This window comes from Xenopus tropicalis, chromosome 6 (assembly GCF_000004195.4).
Source record: "Xenopus tropicalis strain Nigerian chromosome 6, UCB_Xtro_10.0, whole genome shotgun sequence".
Classification (NCBI taxonomy): domain Eukaryota; kingdom Metazoa; phylum Chordata; class Amphibia; order Anura; family Pipidae; genus Xenopus; species Xenopus tropicalis.
In genome coordinates, this window is record NC_030682.2 from 148,899,215 (window position 1) to 148,909,220 (window position 10,006).

The 10,006-nt window shown below is 43.8% G+C and overlaps 1 pseudogene; it reads right to left on the reverse strand.

The window, feature by feature from the left end:
* Window positions 1-3,517: 3,517 nt before the first annotated feature.
* On the reverse strand, window positions 3,518-3,682 carry LOC116411811 (annotated as a pseudogene).
* Between the last annotated feature and the right edge of the window lie 6,324 nt (window positions 3,683-10,006).

Genomic DNA, 10,006 nt, shown 5'->3' on the forward strand with positions numbered 1-10,006 from the left:
AATGTAATTTTGGGGGGACAGTGAGATTTTATGCCCCTCTTTGTTTCTACTGGAAAACTCTCCCATCAAACTCCGTCCGTCCGTCTGTCTGTCCCGCCTTGTTGTTCGTGTTTCAGTGAATGATCTGTGCGTAGGCGCGAGGCCGTATCAGGCGGCAGTCAGAGGGACGCACATAACTGGCAGCTATTGCCTCTAACATCAAGCTGACAGTTCACACAGGACGCATTTCAAACCCTGACTCCTTTTAACTTGAAGTGAAGATAAAAATGTGTGTTCACATCGGGTATCTCTGAAAAATGACATTTTTACATTGCGCCGGGGCAAAAAGGAACAGGGATGCCATTCACCCCAGAGGAATAAATTGTCAGGCGCGTGGGGACCGTTCCCCCGGCTCCGAGTCTGTTCTACGGGAGCTCCAGGCGCTGCTTCCCGGCTGATAAAGAGGCGGCGGGTTTGTAATGAGCAACCGCTCCATAAACAGCAGAATCACAGACAGCCAATCACAGATCCCATTAATAGGCAAATTTTTAATTGAAAATGCAGCACATATATATTTATACATGTGTAGGACCCATTATCCAGAACACTCAGGACCAAGGGTATTCTGGATAAGGGGTCTTTCCATAATTTGAATCCCCATACCTTATTGATACTACAAAATCAATAAAACATTAATTGAACCCAATAGGGCTGTTCTGCCCCAATAAGGGGTAATTATATCTTAGTTGGGATCAAGTACAGGTACTGTTTTATTATTACAGAGAAAAGGGAATCATTTAACCATGAAATAAACCCAATAGGGCTGTTCTGCCCCAATAAGGGGTAATTATATCTTAGTTGGGATCAAGTACAGGTACTGTTTTATTATTACAGAGAAAAGGGAATCATTTAACCATGAAATAAACCCAATAGGGCTGTTCTGCCCCAATAAGGGGTAATTATATCTTAGTTGGGATCAAGTACAGGTACTGTTTTATTATTACAGAGAAAAGGGAATCATTTAACCATTAAATAAACCCAATAGGGCTGTTCTGCCCCAATAAGGGGTAATTATATCTTAGTTGGGATCAAGTACAGGTACTGTTTTATTATTACAGAGAAAAGGGAATCATTTAACCATGAAATAAACCCAATAGGGCTGTTCTGCCCCAATAAGGGGTAATTATATCTTAGTTGGGATCAAGTACAGGTACTGTTTTATTATTACAGAGAAAAGGGAATCATTTAACCATTAAATAAACCCAATAGGGCTGTTCTGCCCCAATAAGGGGTAATTATATCTTAGTTGGGATCAAGTACAGGTACTGTTTTATTATTACAGAGAAAAGGGAAATCAATTTTAAAAATCTGAATTATTCGATTAAAATGGAATCTATGGGAGAAAGGCTTTCCGTAATTTGGTTTCCGAATAACGGATCCCAAACCTTTTCAGATATTGTTCTTTTTAAGAAAATATGATTTTCTTTTTGGTAAAGAAAAAAATTACCAACAGAGTCGGGTCATATGAAGAAGGACATGTATGGTCCACAATGTCAGGTTTACTAACAATCTGATGTTTGGACGCCAACAGCAAAGTGCTTTGGTAAATAAAACTCAGTGTCCTCATTGGTCAATATATAATGACTGTACTGGGCCCCCTTAGCTGCTGGTGAACATAGCGTCAACATTGGTGCAAGCTGGGGTATCAATTTCTGGGACTCACTGTGATCCTGTTAGGGAAGTGGTAGGGGGCACTGAGGAGGAGAATAGGAAGATGTGAGTCCTTCAGGCAAGCTGCCATAGGAGCTGGAACAGGGGTGATGGATATGCAGGAACAGGATGAGGAGGGCAAGGATCCAGGATCAGGAAGGAGTGTGCAGGGAGGAGAGGACACACTACTTACAGATCCTGGTATTGTGGAAAAATATAATGTATTGTAAGTAAAAAGAATAGAAAACCAAGGAGAACCCATAATAACCTACCAGGACACTAGAAGAACGGGTGTCTTGATACATACAGGTATCAACAGGAGACATATTTTGTATACTTGTCCCACTGGTCATTAGAAGTTCTCAGTCCAACATGGATGTTAGGGATCAGTTTGGGCCAAGTAGAGATTTTATGAAGTTTGTTTGGTGCCACAACAGTCAACATCTACGAGAAAGGAATAAAGATGGTGTCTATTCCTAAAGAACCCAAAGTACCGTCTTCCATTCCTAGTTACTCTCTATACTCTACTTACAGTATATTCAATATGCCAGTCCCTAGCTACGAACTCTCTCTATATATTGTTCCTTTATTGATGTCCTCATAGACTTCATCTCCTACTAAATAAATAACAATTACGCCAAACACTAAAGCCTTTTCTTCCGTTCTACCCGGTTTCATTGCAAACATCGCCCACCGCTGCCTACGCTCAATGGAGACGTAAACATCAAACCCAGACCCACTTGTTTTGAGTGCATTGGTTCTATTACTTTGTTGATGTTCCACACACCCACAGGGGTTTATACATTTCATTCATAACAACATCACAAATGATCAATTGAAACTCCGTCTTTCATTAAAAGCAAAGAGACTTCAGAAATTCCGTATCTCTCTTGTTCTCCATCCAGTCAACTTATTTAGAAAACAGAGAATTCTGAGCCTCATTGTGGCACTTCCCACCGCCCGGAAGGAAACCCCATTTAATTAGGTTTCTCTGTACCATTAGACTTCTGTCTGACTCAAGCGCCGGAATTATATTTTCTTTGCTGAATGTTCCTTTTCAACGCCCACAGCAGATGACTCATTCCTTTCTTCCACCACCACCTACAGGACAATATGTATAATTTTCCCTGTGCTTAGAGGTAGTCTCACCGAAAAATCGAAATGCGCTGGTGAAGTGTAACTGTGTGTTCCATAAAGTGTGGAATAAAGAGCTCAGAGAGGGGTCCTGCTGACAATTGAAAAAGCAATTTGCGAGATGTAGAGAAAAGTTTCTTGGATGCATTTATGGATGTAGCGCGCTTTGTGCCGAAACAATTCAGCGTCTTTGAAAGGGTAGTTGTTTTATGTTAATAACAGTCATAAGTCATTTGTTCATAAAGAGTTGAGATCTAAGTGGTTGAGTAGAGTCAAGTTGGTGGTGGTTCCAAAATGCCAACTTTAAAGAGCAGCTACAGTCTGTCTTAGACACATGCTCCTCAAGGTTACAGGCCTTGGGTTTACTATTAGAGCAGATCAACAATGTCTGAATTATCGACTGTGAGTCCTACCCGAAGGCATGGGCTCCGATGCTCATATGTCCAAGGCTTTCGCCAATGAACAGCATGTGCGGGCAGATCCACCTTCGCCGAAGCTAGGGTGAGAGCCACCAAGTCTTGGCCTAGGCTCAAGCCCAGAGGACTATGACACCTATCCAGGGTGCACAAATCAAACACAAAAAGGGTGCTGAAGTGTATGGGTGCAATGCCATTAATTGCCTTGGTCAGGCTCCAGCTGGCAGCTGGAAAGTAAAAAAGAAAAATACCTGGGGCAAAGGAAGTGAAGCATGATTGGGCAGAAGGAGCATGTGTGAAGCCCCCGACAAAAAATAAGCCAGGAGCTCTTCCCTAATGGGAATGCAGCTCCTCCGCTTTCATAAAGCTTTAGCTTGAGCAATTAGCAATCATCACGCCTCGGTTGGACCTCATTGGCTATGATACTGCCACTGCGCAAAGCTCCAGATCAACATGATAGAAGAGCCATAGGGCAATCTTGCCAATCATTTAAGGCACAGCACCCACTTTATGTTTGAGGCCAAACCTTGTACCCAGTGTTTCAGTGAGGGAGAGCGCTGGTGGTTCCACATTGCACAAGGAAAGTTTTGGGTCCACCAGGAGTAATTTGATAAAAACAGTAGCATATTGACGTCCTTGCACAAGAAGGTATATAAGTTCTGATGCGTCCTCAAAACTATATAATATTTTTGCCAAGCATGCAGATATCTTCTGTAGGGTACCCATGGGGTTCATTCTCTGATTGGCTCTGGAAGTCCCATCTGTCATCTATGTCCTGTGGGAGGAAGTTTTCCTAATTGGCCCAGGGATTTCTTGCCTATCCCCTACCTTCAGACTATACAACGGGAGGGAGCACATGACTCTTTCTCTCTTCCCCATAACAGGAGGTAGACCTTCCAGCAGGCCTGAGGTGGAGGTCCCAGGTCCCAGAGTCCTAAGATAACCCAAGCCTTAGAGAAGTCAGGGAAGAAAGACTCCATGGATGGGCTAAAGTCCACTGGATAAGTTAGGTTAGACAGGCACAAGCAGTTCTTGGCTTAGGAATAGAAGTGTAAAGTGATACCTAGCTAATGTATGGACCTCAGGCATGAAAGGAGCTTTAATACTTATCCCTGAGAGGTAATGAGATTATATTAAGAGTTACAAGTTAGCTTCTATCTGCCTTCCTCCAACACCAACGTGAGGACCCAGCTGAAAAAGAGGGTCGCAGTATAACCCTGAAGGGACTTCATCCAACCCTGCCTCGTGGATTCGGTGCATCCCTATTAGAAATGACCCCCTGTATGTTCTCTGTGTGTCTGTATGGGGTTCCTCTGGGTTCCTTTCCACACCCGAATCCCAAATTAGTGAATTCAGTGCATCCCTATTAGAAATGACCCCCTGTATGTTCTCTGTGTGTCTGTATGGGGTTCCTCTGGGTTCCTTTCCATTACCCAAATCCCAAATTAGTGAATTCAGTGCATCCCTATTAGAAATGACCCCCTGTATATTCTCTGTGTGTCTGTATGGGGTTCCTCTGGGTTCCTTTCCACACCCGAATCCCAAATTAGTGGATTTGGTGCATCCCTATTAGAAATGACCCCCTGTATGTTCTCTGTGTGTCTGTATGGGGTTCCTCTGGGTTCCATTCCATTACCCAAATCCACGCCCAAATGAGTGAATTCGGTGCATCCCTATTAGAAATGACCCCCTGTATGTTCTCTGTGTGTCCGTATGGGGTTCCTCTGGGTTCCTTTCCACACCCGAATCCACGCCGAATCCCAAATTAGTGAATTAGGTGCATCTCTATTAGAAATGACCCCCTGAATGTTTCTGTATGAGGTTCCTCTCTACAACCCAAAACATACAGGTAGGTTTAGTGGATAAAACTAACACTTGTGTGTGAGAATGTAGCAGGGACTCTAGATTGCAAGCTCTATGGGGACAGGGACTGGTGTGAATATGGCAACACAAGGCTAAAAATAAAACTATTTTGTGATCCAACTTTAGGAAGATTCCGCTACTAAGTGTTTAAGTCTGAGCAAAGTCAATTTGGAAAGTGATTGCTTGTAGAGCAAATTCCTCTCCCAAAGGGCGCAGGTAATTACCGGCGGAGAGGATTATATATTAAAGCTTTTACGATGTAATGCGGCGCTTCCCTATATGAGAAACACTGTAATTACTCCATCAAAGTTTTGTCATAAAGCTGCCAGAAGAGCGCTCCGTTCTGCCTCACATTTGTGCTATTGTGACAAGAAATATCATTGGGCTTTATTAGTTTAATCATCGACAGGCTTGCGCTTATTGGTGTTCCACGTCGGGATGAGGATTAATCGCTCGGTCTCGTTCTCGATGTCACCGTTGGTTTCAATGTAGAACGTCTCTCTTACCCCAGAGGAGCGCGGCTTTGGGCAGAAGTAACACTTAGGGGCTGATTTACTAAGACACAATTTCGAATCCGAATTGGAAAAATTCCAATTGGAAACGAACATTTTGCGACTTTTTCGTATTTTTTGCGTTTTTTTCGGCGTCTTTACGATTTTTGCGTAAAACCACTAGTTTTTCGGCGTCTTTACGATTTTTGCGTAAAAACGCGAGTTTTTCGGCGTCTTTCCGATTTTTGCGTAAAAACGCGAGTTTTTCGTAGCCATTACGAAAGTTGCGCAAAGTCGCGATTTTTTCGTAGCGTTAAAACTTGCGCGAAACGTCGCGCCTTTTAAGTTTTCACGCTACGAAAAAGGCGCGACTTTGCGCGCAAGTGTTAACGCTACGAAAAAATCGCGACTTTGCGCAACTTTCGTAAAGACGCCGAAAAACTCGCGTTTTTACGCAAAAATCGTAAAGACGCCGAAAAAATTGCAAAATTACCGATCATTACGAAAAAAACGCAATCGGACGCATTCGGCCCGTTCCTGGGTTAGTAAATGTGCCCCTTAGGGGCACATTTACTAATCCACGAACGTCCGGAAAGCGTCCGAAAGCATTTTTTCCATAATGATCGGTATTTTGCGACTTTTTCGCGACAATTCACGAAATTTGCAATGCCTATGAAAAAGTTGCGACAATTTGCGCAAGTCGTAACGGTTACGAAAAAGGCCCAACGGTGACGAAAAAAAATCGCAAAAAATACGAAAAAGTCGCAAAATTTTCGTTTTACAATCCGAATTTTTCTCATTCAGATTCGTGGGTTAGTAAATCAGCCCCTTAGGGGCACATTTACTAATCCACGAACTTCCAAAAATGCGTTTTTTTGTAATGATCGGTATTTTGCGACTTTTTCGAGCACACAATACGAAAGTTGCGACAATTCGCGCAAGTCGTACTGGCTATGAAAAAGTCGCGACAATTCGCGCAAGTCGTAACGGCTACGAAAAAGTAGCAAAAAATACGAAAAAGTCGCAAAATATTCGTTTTCCAATCCGAATTTTTCCCATTCGGATTCGTGGATTAGTAAATCAGCCCCTTAGTAATGAGCAAATCTGTCCCGTTTCGCCATAAAATTCGTGAAACATTTGTGAAACGCATTTGTCATGCTTTTTTCTTGTCGACTGTGGTTTTTTTTTACGTGACCACGCCTATTTAGACACAAACCACACCCATTTTTGCTGCGACCGTCCCCAATTTTGACTAGACCACGCCTATTTTGACACAACGCAACTTTTTTGGTAACCAATAGTGATGAGCGAATTTTTTCCCCAGGCATGGATTCACAGCGAATTTACGCATTTCGCCATTGCTTTTGCGAAACTTCTGTCACAGAAAAATTCATTGCGTGCCCAAAAAAGTTGCGGCCATGTAAAATTGGGCGCAGTTGTATTAAAAATGGGCGCACCCATGGCAAATTGGACGTGGCTGCGTAAAAAACAGGTGTGGTCGTGTCAAAAGCGGTGAAGCGAAACGGCACAGATTCTCTCATCACTATAGATCAACTTTAGGGGCCCCAAACTGAATTTGCTGGGGGGCCCAGTTACCTCTAGTGACCCAGCTGCCTGTTCAACTGTCTCTGGCCTGAAACTCTACACAAAATGCTTCTTCTCTGGAAAATTATAGGGACTCCGGACAGGAGGGCAGTGAGAGGGCTCGTAAGGTGCACAGGAAGTGATGTCAGAGACTGGGGAGGTGGGACCAAAAGGTCAGGAACAGCACCATCTTTTACTTGGCCGGAGTAGCGTCCCAAGCAACAGCCATGGATCAGGTCTGGGTGACTACATGTGGGTGTCCATATGGGGTTTGGGCTTTATTTTGCCACATTAGGCAGGGGAATGCTTGCCTTATGGGCCATGGATTCTTATGGCTAAGTGGCCAACAGGCAGGGGTGACTACATGTGGGTGTCCATATGGGGTTTGGGCTTTATTTTGCCACATTAGGCAGGGGAATGCTTGCCTTATGGGCCATGGATTCTTATGGCTAAGTGGCCAACAGGCAGGGGTGACTACATGTGGGTGTCCATATGGGGTTTGGGCTTTATTTTGCCACATTAGGCAGGGGAATGCTTGCCTTATGGGCCATGGATTCTTATGGCTAAGTGGCCAACAGGCAGGGGTGACTACATGTGGGTGTCCATATGGGGTTTGGGCTTTATTTTGCCACATTAGGCAGGGGAATGCTTGCCTTATGGGCCATGGATTCTTATGGCTAAGTGGCCAACAGGCAGGGGTGACTACATGTGGGTGTCCATATGGGGTTTGGGCTTTATTTTGCCACATTAGGCAGGGGAATGCTTGCCTTATGGGCCATGGATTCTTATGGCTAAGTGGCCAACAGGCAGGGGTGACTACATGTGGGTGTCCATATGGGGTTTGGGCTTTATTTTGCCACATTAGGCAGGGAATGCTTGCCTTAGGGGCCATGGATTCTTACGGCTTACGGCTAAGTAGCCAACAGGCAGGGGTGACTACATGTGGGTGTCCATATGGGGTTTGGGCTTTATTTTGCCACATTAGGCAGGAGAATACTTGCCTTAGGAGCCATGGGTTCCTATTGATGGGCATGGGTCCCACAAGAGTGTTGACAACTGGTTGCCTGGTTTCACTTGCCCACCTGATCCCTAGGGGCTGGGTGGCAGGCATGCCAGGTAGCCCAGGAAGACTATAGTGATGGAGTTTAGCAAGTATTCCTTGGGAAGGGGGTTTTCCCCAAGTTAATACAAGCCTATCTGTTTTTTTACCCGGATCAATCAATGTGCAAGTCATTGGCACCTATTCCAGAGGCCCAGTGTGTGGGCGCGGGGGCCAGTGTGTGGGTGCGGGGGCCAGTATTAGCTGTATGGCACCGCGGCTGATTCCTCGCTCATGTAGAACGCGGGTAGCGGCGAGAGATGGCGGCTGTCTGGCAGCGACGGTTATGAAGTTGTTTTTCTTTATTCAGATCAGTCTCACCTCAGTAAGTGCACATTTGCGGCTGCAATTGGGAATTTCAAGTCCAATCAATCAGAATTCATAGGATGTATTTATCTTTCGGCTGAGGGCAAAACGCTGTATTTTCACACAATATAAAGAGTTTCCCAGAGAAGGAAAATAAAGAACCTCGGTTATTGGTCATAAAGGGGGAATATCAAACGGATCTCACAGAGAAGTCGGCTTTACAGTTTGTATATCACAAGAGAAAAGAACTTTCTGAGGATTATTACAGTGTAAAGTCCATATACATCTCCATATAGTACCGACAATTATACTCTGGGAATTATCCTTCCATAAATACATTGCAGTGTAGTAGCTAAGGCTGAAACAATGCACATTTCCATCATGTCCAACCTTATACCTGCTCTGTTTATAAAATGATTTCCCTGTATAACTCAGCCTGCAGCCTTGTGCCTTTATATGGGGGGCACAGAACCCCTCAGTGACTGCTAATATCCTTATCATTTACAGTAGGGGGTACATTATCCCTTATAATACATGAGTGATACTCAGAGTTCCCTGTATAACTCAGCCTGCAGCCTTGTGCCTTTATATGGGCACAGAACCCCTCAGTGACTGCTAATATCCTTATCATTTACAGAAGGGGGTACATTATCCCTTATAATACATGAGTGATACTCAGAGTTCCCTGTATAACTCAGCCTGCAGCCTTGTGCCTTTATATGGGCACAGAACCCCTCAGTGACTGCTAATATCCTTATCATTTACAGTAGGGGGTACATTATCCCTTATAATACATGAGTGATACTCAGAGTTCCCTGTATAACTCAGCCTGCAGCCTTGTGCCTTTATATGGGCACAGAACCCCTCAGTGACTGCTAATATCCTTATCATTTACAGTAGGGGGTACATTATCCCTTATAATACATGAGTGATACTCAGAGTTCCCTGTATAACTCAGCCTGCAGCCTTGTGCCTTTATATGGGCACAGAACCCCTCAGTGACTGCTAATATCCTTATCATTTACAGTAGGGGGTACATTATCCCTTATAATACATGAGTGATACTCAGAGTTCCCTCAGAACAGCCCTATTGGGTTTATTTCATGGTAAAATGATTCCCTTTTCTCTGTAATAATAAAACAGTACCTGTACTTGATCCCAACTAAGATATAATTACCCCTTATTGGGGCAGAACAGCCCTATTGGGTTTATTTAATGGTTAAATGATTCCCTTTTCTCTGTAATAATAAAACAGTACCTGTACTTGATCCCAACTAAGATATAATTACCCCTTATTGGGGCAGAACAGCCCTATTGGTTTTATTTAATGGTTAAATGATTCCCTTTTCTCTGTAATAATAAAACAGTACCTGTACTTGATCCCAACTAAGATATAATTACCCCTTATTGGGGGCAGAACAGCC